The following is a 12,320-nucleotide window of genomic DNA, read 5'->3' on the forward strand; positions in this document are numbered from 1 at the left end:
TATCCACTCCTTAGCATCTTCCCACAGTGTAGGGGTGCTTTGCAGTGGCCCTATTGACATGATAAAACAAAAGCCATAAAAGTGGCCATATCACGTGGTCTCTTAATGAGTCCCTTAGTGATTTGTTAATCCATGGTGGGAAGTTCTATGTACTTTTCTAGAAGGGTATTAGGGAAGGAATTTCATCTTTGTGTTTGGAAATATCCATGCCATGAGATCATTCTATGAGTCATGATCAAAGCTACACTCCCCCTCCCTTTGCTTACGTCGAGGTCTTGACCAGCCTCGGTTCGATTTAAATGGTGAGCTTCCGGTACGGTGGATGAGGGACCAAGGAAGCGGCCTATGAGTGAAGCACTAGGTGACCTGCGAAGGATCCTAGAGGGTGCTGGACCATACGATGCTCTGGGTCGTCGAAGATACCCACACGGGAAAGATATTGGAACAAGGAGTAAGAGTTGTTTTTTGAAATCGAGCATGGATCTGGTTGATTGACTCACCGATGAGTCCATGGCTCTTTTATATGGATGTGTTGGTTGATCTTGCCGATCTTCAACGGAGATTCCATCTTGATTTTTATAAGTGAATATATTACCGGGTACTATAAGCTAGGAACTATCGAAAAGGCCCCTGAGGGATAGGTGGTGAGCGTTCTGGTTGCCAATGATGCCATAGGTACACCGATGAAGGAATGATTGAAAATTAGGATTCAACCGGATATTTTGGAGGATTATGATCAGTGACACTATGGTTTCATTAAATGATTGTTTTAAGGATAGCTGAATGTGTGAAAAAGGCAATGATTGTTTTAAGGATAGCTGAATGTGTGAAAAAGGCAATTTCATATTGGGTGTGTAAGTGGTGTGACTAGCGTCCGTTAAATTTGCATGAATATCTGGCTAGGGGGCCTGGAAACTCTTTTCCCTGGTACCCGGACAAAACCTAACCAAATTCTTAATTGGATTGCATCACTATAGTGGAATTCAATCCTCTTTCCTTCCCAATTTCATAATGTATATACAATGTATATGTTGCCTTGTTGTGCCCCTTATTTTTTCCTCAAATGTCTCTTGAAAGTTTATCACTAAGGCTTTAAGTGTTTCTAGCTTTTGAATTTCCTCTTTAGCATTTGGGTACTTGCCAACTCCTTGAGGAGTTGCAAGTCTATCACTGGCCTATTGGTCCTTTTTTAGGATCCACCATTATTTCCTATAGTAACATATCCTCTTCAAATATATGGGTTAAGCCTCTATACAAAACCTACTAGGATAAGAGCCCAAATAGTCTCTCCAAACCCTAGATCAAACCCTAAACACATTCCAGGAATGGAGGCCCATTCATCAATCCACCTTAGAAGGAATTATTGTCCTTTATCGACGCCTTCCTCACTTAATGGAGGGGTATCATCCGTTCTATGGTTGGAGCAGACTAGAAGAATTGGGTATCCGCAGAGCTTTGGGCCACCAAAATCGACTAGGCAGTCAAATTCAGGTGGGTTGTCGAATTCAGGTGGGTAGTTGGAATTAGCCATGCAGTTGGAATTAGCTGGTTATTCGGAATCAGCTCTGAAGACTTGAAGAAAATCTTGTCTTGTTATTCTGTTTTTGAGTATGTCAATCTGTTTCTGTTGGTCCATGAGAAATTGATTTGTGGAACTTGTTCTTGCAACACCTTGAGCCAACACTTGTTTCTGGAGCAACTCCAGCCAGATTTCGAGTCCCTTTTTCCCCTCCAGCTGCTCTGTCAGTCTGTGTACTGTGCTCCACAGCTCTCTATGCAATAACGCAAATTCATAGATCACAAGCTTTTCTTCGCCCACTATGCAATAACCCAAGAGAGGGACAACATTAGGGTGCTTAATCTTGGATAACAAGGCCAAATTTGCTCTACAACTGCTTGATTAATGAGGATCCTACCCTCGATTAAGACCTTAATGGAGACATGGAGGCCGCCCCTAGTAGCACTGCACTGTAGAGGCCCAAGGCCCCCTTGAGAGACTTGTGTTTCTTTGTTGAAATTAGAGGAGGCTCTCAAAGCAGGTCTACAAAGGTGAGGTTGAGAAAGGGCCTTTCAAACATGATAGTGGGCACCGAGCTTGCGTTTCTCACATTGGCCGCCCACGCGCCAGAGTTGCTTTCAAACGAGAAAGGGCTGGATATGAACCTGTTGTCCTCCTTGAAAGTGGGCTCTTCAATGAGAGGCGAGCAATGGGCCACCTTCCTCTTCTTCTGCAAACATACATTGCAACAACTAGCAATGCACAGGAACACCAACGCCATAGAGTAGCCTGCTACAATGCCCACTACACGACCCCAACACGCTTTAAGTTTTGGCCTTCTTTGCATTGACTGAAATGCTATATTTGTAGGAGAAGATTGGCAAATCGATTAAGTTGCACCCTAAGCCCTTATTATAAGAGAGATTAAGGTACCTGAAGGCGTGCAATCCCAAGATTCCAGATACATTGTCACTCAGGGAGTTGCTAGAGAGAGAGAGATAATTGAGGGACCCCAATTGGTTGAAGGAAACAAGAATGGTGCCGTTGAGCTCGTTGTGCGCACATATTTGAGATTAATAAAAAAATGAGATCCACGTATTTTTTATTTTTTTACACTAGTAAAATCCTAAACAAATTTTTTTAAAAAGGCAACAAAAATAAGAAAAGACAACAAAAAATTTAAAAAAGGTAACCAAAAAAAGGCCTCGTGGGGAGGCCGCGCCTGTGCAGCCTGCCCCATGTTTATATTTTTGTTGCCTTTTTTTAAAATTCTTTACACCAAAAATAAAGAAAAGGCAACAAATTTTTTTAAAAAGGCAACAAAAAGAGAAAAAAAATGGCCCACCAGCGCCGGCCCATGGGGGTTTCACATCGTTTCTGCTCTAATCGGCTGCAGCCACCGACCAACGCCTTCTCTCCCCCACGTAATCGGCTGTAGCCACCGACCAACACCATCATTTTTCTCTCTCTCCCGCCTACGCAACTGCAGCTGCCGACCAACCAGCGCCTTCATTTTTCTCTCTCTCTCTCTCTCCCGCCTACTCGGCTGCAGCCATTGCTCTCTCTCTCTCTCTCTCTCTCTCTCTCTCTCTCTCTCTCTGTCTGCGCCGACCACCTCCTTCTTTCTCTCTCTTCCACACCTGATAGCAGCAGCCTTGAAGCTAACCACCACCCCTCTTAACACCCAATACACTACTACCTTCACAACCTAAACCCCCACCCAGGCAGATTGAGAGGGCCTCTAATCCAGCTCGACCAGCTTTCACGGGCATTCAGTTTAGCTACAGATCCGCCTGTTGGTGCTTACATAGCTGCCTAACACCTAGCAAAAGGCAGATGAGATCCCAAGCTGCATCAAGCAGCTCACAAAGCTAGTGAGTCCCTTGTTGGAGAGGATCATTTGAAGTCATTGAAGATTTTTGATGACTTTTAAAGCAACAACAAAACAAGGTGAGGCCCTGATGCCTTCGCTTATAGCAACATTTGTCAATCGTGTTCATGGCCACCACCTCTATCCACATCATGGCCGTGCTTCCATGCTTACATCTTTATAGCTTCTTATCATGTGTATGAAGTTTGATGGTTGTATGGTGGGGCATAATGCTAAACTCAAACATTGTGTACTCATAAGTCTTTGGAGCCAAGAGGGCAAAGGGTACGACCCGTTCTTGGTGCATTAGAGTAGGAGCCAAGGGGGCAAAGGGCTCAACCCACCCTGCGGGGACGGTTTGGTCTGTGGTGCTGCAAGCCTAACCCTACCTTCTCATGTCTTGGTGGTTGATGATAGTTATGGTTTTGCATTGGATTTGTAGTAGTTTGTGTCATACACATGAATGGAAACTATGTACTTGTTTTTTGTGTTTGTTTATCGGGGGACGGTGAACTCTTAACACCCGGGGCACTTGTAGAGAGGGGTGGACGCCCATTGTAATGGATTGGTTGTGTGAAAGAAGATTGTAGTGTGTGTGAGTTATCCCATATATGTAGATGTGTGAATGGGTCCAAAGGTTGTATTCTGATTCCGACTGCTCGGCTGAATCCGACAGTCCACCTGAATCAGACTGTCCGACTGATTCCAAATGTCCTACTGATTCCGACTGATTAGCTGATTCCAAGTCTCCAGCTGATTCTGACTGATCAACAGATTCCAAGTGTCTTGCTGATTTCGGCTAATTAGTTAATTCCGAGTGTCCTGCTGATTCTGACCAGCTGATTCCGTCTAGTTGATTATGTCTAGCTAGTTCCAACCTGCTGATTCCATCCTGCTGATTCCGACATGTTGATTCCGACCACAATAGGTTGGAAGGTGTTATAGGAATATATTTTAAGCCCTCTTAAAAATATTATCCTACCCTCTTAGATAATTCGGGGACGCTTGGATTATCTTTGCGTCATGCAACATTATGTTAATATCATGGGTGATACCATTATAAATATTAATACGTTTGGTGGATATTGACGTATGCTTGGGGTCTCCAATGTTTGTTTCAATTGGTTTGTATATGTAGGGGTGATTCTCGAGTTACTTACACCTGGCAAACATATGTGTGATGATGGTTTATATGCCTATGGAATATTTATTTCACCAATTTATTGTTGGTTATTTTATAGGTGAAGAGAATTCCGAGGATTGAGGAGAAGTTGCACCAATTTATTACTTGGCACACCATTTTTGTAAACAAGCTTGTAAATACATGTGCTAGCTTGTGCACATTTTGATTTATTTTGTAAAAGCTATAGTTTATCAAGCATAGACTTGATCTTTAATATTTGGTAAAGCGTGATGCTTTAAACCCAAGCCTCAATTTATGGGCACTCTATTTTTGAAGATAAGAGAGTGTAGTGCAAGAAAAACACCCCTTTTTGTATTTTTGGAGGCTATGGCCTAATTTGAATTAAAATATCTAGTAAATACTCATGTGTGGGGGAGAATAGGCCATACACACATGAGGGGGGATGATTGCACCCAATCTTGGAGTCACATCTTTGTGAGCTAAGTATTTTCAATTGTTTTTGAATATTTTAATCATGGTCATGTGATGTTTGATGAATTCTTGAATTTAAATCAATTTCTTGCAAATTATTTGATTTCTTTCTCCCTAGAAATTTAGATTTAGATCACGTGAGAGTGGTATGAGAGATAGACACGTAGGGAGAAGGGGATAAAATTGAGTAGTAGAAAGCTAAGTTGAAAGGTTTTTGAAGGGGTAATAACCAAAGGTTAAGAGGAGGGTGGTAAACCATTTTGAGAAAACCATGAAACCACTCTAAAATTGAAAAGTGGTTTTGCTAGATTATTGACCTCTTTCTGATCCTCAGTCTGTATGGATGAATTCAAAAATTGAGAGCAAATTCTGCTTAGCTTTTAGGTTGCTAAACCACTAAGAAACCTATAATGGACCACTGAGGGAGTAAGAAACCTATAATGGACGGTGTGTGAATCTCCAAGAGTTAATTTATGGAGTATATGCACTTTGGGAAAAATTTGAGAAAATAGACTTTTGATTAATTAGAAAATTTTTCCCATCTTCTTTCGGCCATGAATTGTTAAATCTTTGGAATTTTTTCTTCTCTCAACTCCACGACTTCCGGCCGGCGCTGCGAACTCCACGACTGCCTGTTTGTCCCAAATCGCTTCACCTGAGCTTTTGTTAAGCTTTTAATCAAAGTTGCGCTGGATTTGGCTCATAAAGGCATTGTAAGCTTTACTACTAAGCTTAATTTAAAGCTTTGTAAGCTTTTAAATAATAAATCTTACAAAGGCTTTATTAAAATAAGCAAGCTGCGCGCATGATTATTACATAAAAGCTTATTAACCTTTTATTAAGGCTACGCTCTTTAGCTCCACTAAGATGTTGTAATCTTTAATTACTAAAGTTTACATTGCTTTAAGATTAAAGCTTTGATAAGCTTTTTACAACAAACTTTATATATATATATATATATATATATATATATATGTATGTATATACCTTATCCCATTACCATCTACCTCTCTCTCTCTCTTTTTGGGTGCATTTTTTTGTGACCAAAAATTTGAAGAGAGAAAACCCACAAAACCCACAACTTCTTTAAAACAAATATTTGTAAAAAGGGTTTTAAAATTTCATATTCTCATCCCTTCAAAGAATTTTTTTTCGAGAAAATTCATCACTCCCCACGAAAGGAAAGGTTGCAATGGCTGTTTTACCCATTCTGCCCACGGTTCAAGCACAAATCTCAGCACTTCAACGAGAACTTCGACATAAATTAGAGCGTCAAGTCAAGCATACCAAATGCAAACGCAATGCTTCTGATTCTTTTGACTTAGATGACGAGGAAAGTGATCAAGTTAGATGCACTGTTAAAGCTATATTGCGTGCTCAAAATTCTAAGAAAGACTCACAAATCAGTCGAAAGGCATTCACTTTCCAAAATTATGCTGGCAAGAAGGGTGCATATAAGTTCTCATTGCTTGGATTAGCCAACTAGATGACTATTTCTCTGGCGAAAAGTTCTTCGAAAAAGATAAAATTAAATGTGCTTGTAATCATTTAATTGAAAGTACGACTTTATGGTGGAATGTGATTAAGCAAGGTAAACATCGACCTTCAACATGAAAAGAGTTTCAAAAACTCTTAAAGAAACATTTTCTATCGCAATAAAGCTTTGTATTGCGATAGAAACATTTTCTATCGCAATACAAAGCTAAAGCACGTTAACGATGGGACACTCTGCGCCAGATTGATAAAGAAAATGTCCAAGCTTATATCGACAAGTTTTGGGATATTCTTTTATAGGTTCAAGTCATTGAAAAAGTCAAGGAAAAAGAGCAACGTAGAAAATTCATTGTAGGACTTAAGTCTACCATTAGGGTTGATATTAATATGTTCTATCCACATGACCTTAGCACAAAATGTAAAACAGCTACATCTAGAGATCAAGATAAATCTTTTACAAAATCTTCTTTCCCTACTAGTACTTTTGATAAATCCAGGATGCAAAAGGGTAAAGATGTGACTAAAGGACGTTTTCGAAAGAACAACAACAACAAACCTTCAAATGGACAACCAAAGAATCGAATCTTCAGATGCTACAATTGTCATAAGGAAGGACACCTCGCGTAAGATTGCCTTAACAAAAAGAAGAATTCCACATTGACAGCTCGACTTAACGTTATTGAAGAAGACGACGAAGATTCTTTCAAGCAAGAGGGTAACTCTGATCTGAGTATTCAGATTTAGGTAAGCTTTCAATTCATGCTTTATTAAAAATTCAAGGGAAAATAAAAGAAAAATCAATTTCTATATTGCATGATGATGGTAGTTCGCATGATTTCATTTCTGAGAAAGCATTGAAAGACTTAACTTAGATGCATCATACTCTAGTTACAAAGTAAAGGCTGCATTTCAAGGTACTAAGTATAATTGCACCAGGGAGGTTAGAGATTTAGAATTACAAATGGGTTCACTAAAAGAAAAGAGAACATTCTTAGTGGCACCTTTACAAGGTGTGGATGTCATCTTAGGTATGCCATGGAGACATGAGCATAACCCCCATATTCACTATGACACCTATACCATCATGTGGTTAATAAAAGATAACCAAGAAATTTATCTTCAATGCCAAAACAAAGGTGAATTAGGCCCATTTTTTACTCATACTTAAGAAAAAAGAGCTGTATGAAAAAAGGAGAAGACATTTTTAATTTTTGTCAACCAGCTTACTGCCGGGGATGACTCTAAAACAAATATGTCTCATGACCCTTTCATCTCTAAATTTTCTAATTGCTTCATAGATGACTTACCACCACCGGGCTTACCCATACCTCACCCAGAAGACCATAAGATTGAAATAATTCCTGGTAGCTCACCGCCATGTAAAGCTCCTTACAGAGTTAACATGCTAAAACAAAAGGAAATTTAAAGATAAGTCGAAGAACTATTAGAAAAGGAATTGATTCGACCCAGTAGTTCTTCATTTGGTGCTCCAGTTCTTCTTGTTAAAAAGAAGAATGGTACATATCGATTATGTACCGATTATCGTGCACTAAACAAAATTACTGTTAAGAATCAATATCCTTTATCTCAAGTAGATGACTTGCTAGACAAACCTAAAGGAGCCCGTATCTTTAGCAAGATCGACCTAAAGTATGGTTATCATCAGATTCGAATGGGCAAAGGAGATATCTACAAAACTGCCTTCAGGACCCAAACTGGCCATTATGAGTTTTTAGTTATGCCATTCAGTTTGACCAATGCTCCAGCTACTTTTAAAAGAATGATGAATAGGATATTCTTGAAATATCAAACTTTGTTGTAGTGTTTTTCAATGATATCTTAGTTTTCAGTAAGAATCGTCAAGAACATGAACAACATCTAGAAAAAGTATTCTCACTTCTTCAAGAGAATCAACTCTATGCTAATCCTGAAAAGAGCAAATTCTTCCAAGAAGAAATTGAATATCTAGGACACATTGTCTCTGCTAATGGTATTCGAGTAGATCCCAAAAATATTGAAAGCATTACTAATTGGCCTAGACCACGTGATATTCATGAACTCTGATCTTTTCTTGGATTATGTAGTTACTACAAGAAGTTCGTTAGAAATTTTGCATATATTGCACATCCTTTGACTAAGAAAGCTAGACATTTTGATTGGACTAGTCGACAGGATCATTCTTTCACTGAACTTAAGAAAGCATTAACCCATGCAGCAGTTCTTACATTACCAGATTTTTAACGACCATTCTTTTTACTGATGCTAGTGACAAGGCTTTGGTGTTGTTCTTATGCAACATGGACATCCAATTGCTTATGAAAGTCGTAAGCTTAAACTAGCAGAAAGAAATTACAGTACATATGAAAAAGAATTAGCTATAGTTGTCCATGCTTTAAGACTTTGGAAACATTATTTAATGGAATCTAAATTCTTAATTAAGATAGACCAACAAAGCATTCGTCATTTGTTGACTCAACCATTGATTTTTGATCGACATACCAAATGGGATTCCTTTATCAAAAGTTTTCAACCCATGATTCAATATCAACCAGGCAAAGAAAATTTTGTAGCCGATGCTTTAAGTAGACGTCCCAGTATTCATAACATTTCTGTTATTCAAAGTCAACCATTTAGTCCTATGAGAGAATCCTATAATACAGACCCAATTTTTTTTAAAATTTGGACTAAGCTTAGAGACAATAATTGGAACCCTATTGGTGATTACTCATGCCATGATGGTTATCTTTTCTTCCAAAAAAGATTATGTATTACACAACCTTTCAGATAATTCATACTGCAGGAAATGCATCAACCACCATACATGGGGTGTCAACTACCTTACAACTAGTATCTAGGAAATTCTTTTGGCCTCATCTCAAACAAGATATAGCAAAATTTGTGGCTGAATGTTCTGTTTTTTAGAAGATTAAAAGCTATAAAGGTAAAACCCAAGGACTCCTTACCCCTCTACCAATTCCTAATGATACTTGGAAACAAATATCCATGGACTTCATCACACATTTGCCTACTACATAGAGTCATAACGATATGATTTAGACAATAATTGACCGTTTGAGTAAGCAAGCATACTTCTTACCTTGTAATACGAAGTAAGAAAACTTTGACTTCTCAACACAAGCCGCAAATATATTTACCAAACAAATCTTTGTACATCACGGCTTACCCAAAGTCGTCGTTTTTGACAGAGATTCAAGATTTTGTAGTAATTTTTGGATCACATTATTCTCTAATTTAGGCACTAAAGTAGATTTCTCAACATCTTTCCATCATCTGGAAACAAATGGACAAACTAAGGTTACTAACAACACTATCTTAGATCTACTCAGAGCCTATGTTGCCCAACAACATAGGCTCCTTGGATAAGTACATTCATCTTCTCCAATTTGCTTAAAATCATACTCCTCATTCAGTTGGTCGAGAACCTTTCGAAATTGTATATGGAAAACCTTTGCCTATTCCGGCAAGTAGACTTTCTCACAAAATCGAAGCTGCTGATCAATTCACTATTAATTTTATGACCATTCTAAATGACGTAACATTAGGAAAAATATGGACTCTCCATTTTGCCCCTTAAGGAGTGCATAAAAAAAGATTGGCGTGACCAATGAGAGAGTTGGGATTCTAGATCCATGTAACAGGAATCTTTTTGTCATATCTTTGCCTAAATCTCTTAAGACAATAAAAAAATAGAGCCCATATCTTAAAAAAATAGAGAAATGTCAGATTCCATATCTTTCATGTCAAATGTACCTTGTGTTCAACACATGGAAGTTTGAAAACCGAATTTCATTTTTTCCCTTTTTTTATGTTTAACTTTTTACTTTCCCTTCTTTTGCATTTCACTACCTTTTCCTTTCCCCCCTTTTTTAGCGGAATTCAATTTTGCCATATCTTCTGCAACTCTAGTTCTTTCTTCATGAAATTTTACAAGTATGTTGTTCTCCACCACCATGGCATCAAATTCTTATGAGTAATGGTCATATGTTTAGGGTTTGTCTATGTTTTATCTTGATGTAAGATAGGTTTGTTTATGTTTTGTCTTGATGTGTTGTTTATTTTCATAGAAGCAATGTTGCGAGCAACAAGCTTGTGTGAATCAAAGTAGTAAGTTGCTGTTTATTTTGTGTTGTTTTAATCTTTATTTGTTGCTTATAATCTTCTCTACACCACAAATAACTATCTTGATTTTAAGTGGCATAAAATACTTGTGAGAGTAATGATCATAGGTTTAGGGTTTGTTTATATTTTGTCTTGATGTGTTTATGTTCATTTTCATAGGTTGTAAGAAGCAACAAGGTTACAATAGGTTGCTATTTATTTCTTATTGTTATAATGTTTATTTGTTGCTTACAATCTTAACATAGATATTTATTAATCATGTAGTCTAACTTTGTTAATTTGTTGCTTTGTTTTTTATTGTAGATGTCTTCAAGGAGGAGGAATATCAGTAATATTTACACAGTGGAGGTATTTAATAGGAGAGATAATGAAGGTAATAGGAGAGATGATGAAGATAATTGGATTTTAATGAGACCAAGTACTCATGGGAGTTTCAAGGTCAAAGATGTAACAGACCCCAACAAACAATGGAAAGGTAAAATTATAGAGTTCAAGAGACGCACTAATGGTACAATAAATAGAGGCTTTCATTCAGCATGTTTATATGCACAAAGATATTCGAGTGCATCATGACAACTTCAGTGCGAGACATAAGCCTAACAGTAAGATGTAACAGACCCCAACAAGCTCAAAAGTGTAACAGACCCCAACAAACAATGGAAAGGTAAAATTATAGAGTTCAAGAGACGCACTAATGGTATAATAAATAGAGGCTTTCATTCAGCATGTTTATATGCACAAAGATATTCGAGTGCATCATGACAACTTCAGTGCGAGACATAAGCCTAACATTAGGTTTATATCTCTGTGCTTTGTGTTCTTGTGCTTTGAGTCCATGGTTATTAGATAGAGTTTTAATACAAGCATGTTTGTTGCTTGCAGCTTTATATCCATCAACTCTGCACGCATGAATGGAAAAATTTAGAGTGCTTAAGTGGAAAGCTAAATGTTTTACATGCAGAGATAGGTGCCTTGATCTATGACAACAAGAGTGCAAGCGAATTGGCATCTCAAAATGTTTACTTTTATGATTCCACATATGTTGTGGAGAGACACAGTTTGGAGTACATTCCACTACCACCGTTGTCTAGCCCCAGGAATGATATAATCCTAGCTTAGACATGTCAGAAGCATGTAGGGTAAAGATAAAAACTGATGTTCATGCTGCCATCCACCACAGGCTCTAGAGATGTGCATCTAAGTTCGTTTGTACCATTTGGTTTGTTGGCACATTTGTTTGGATCCTGTGAAGTAGTAAAGAACACTAAGATTACATATCAATGCAAGTGCCCATCTAAGGATTGGATGACCTAGTTACTAGGTGAGTCATGGCATCTCAAGAGAACTCACCATGATGATATCATTGAGTGCAAAATCACTGTGTCTGATGTTACCTTTAGGTAAGATTACACTGTTGTTGACTGTTTATAGTTTTTATTCATATCAATGCAAGTGCCCATCTAAGGATTGGATGACCCAGTTACTAGGTGAGTCATGGCATCTCAAGAGAACTCACCATGATGATATCATTGAGTGCAGAATCACTGTGTCTGATGTTACCTTTAGGTAAGATTACACTGCTGTTGATTGTTTATAGTTTTTATTCATAAGTACTTCATTGTAAGACATCGATCGTTGATTGTTGTTGTTGTTTTTATGTTTTTATGTTTTTTGTTGATTGTTGTTTTTATGTTTTTATGTTG

This window comes from Cibotium barometz, chromosome 9, assembly GCF_041138505.1.
Source record: "Cibotium barometz isolate CiBa-2024 chromosome 9, ASM4113850v1, whole genome shotgun sequence".
Taxonomy (NCBI): Eukaryota; Viridiplantae; Streptophyta; class Polypodiopsida; order Cyatheales; family Cibotiaceae; genus Cibotium; species Cibotium barometz.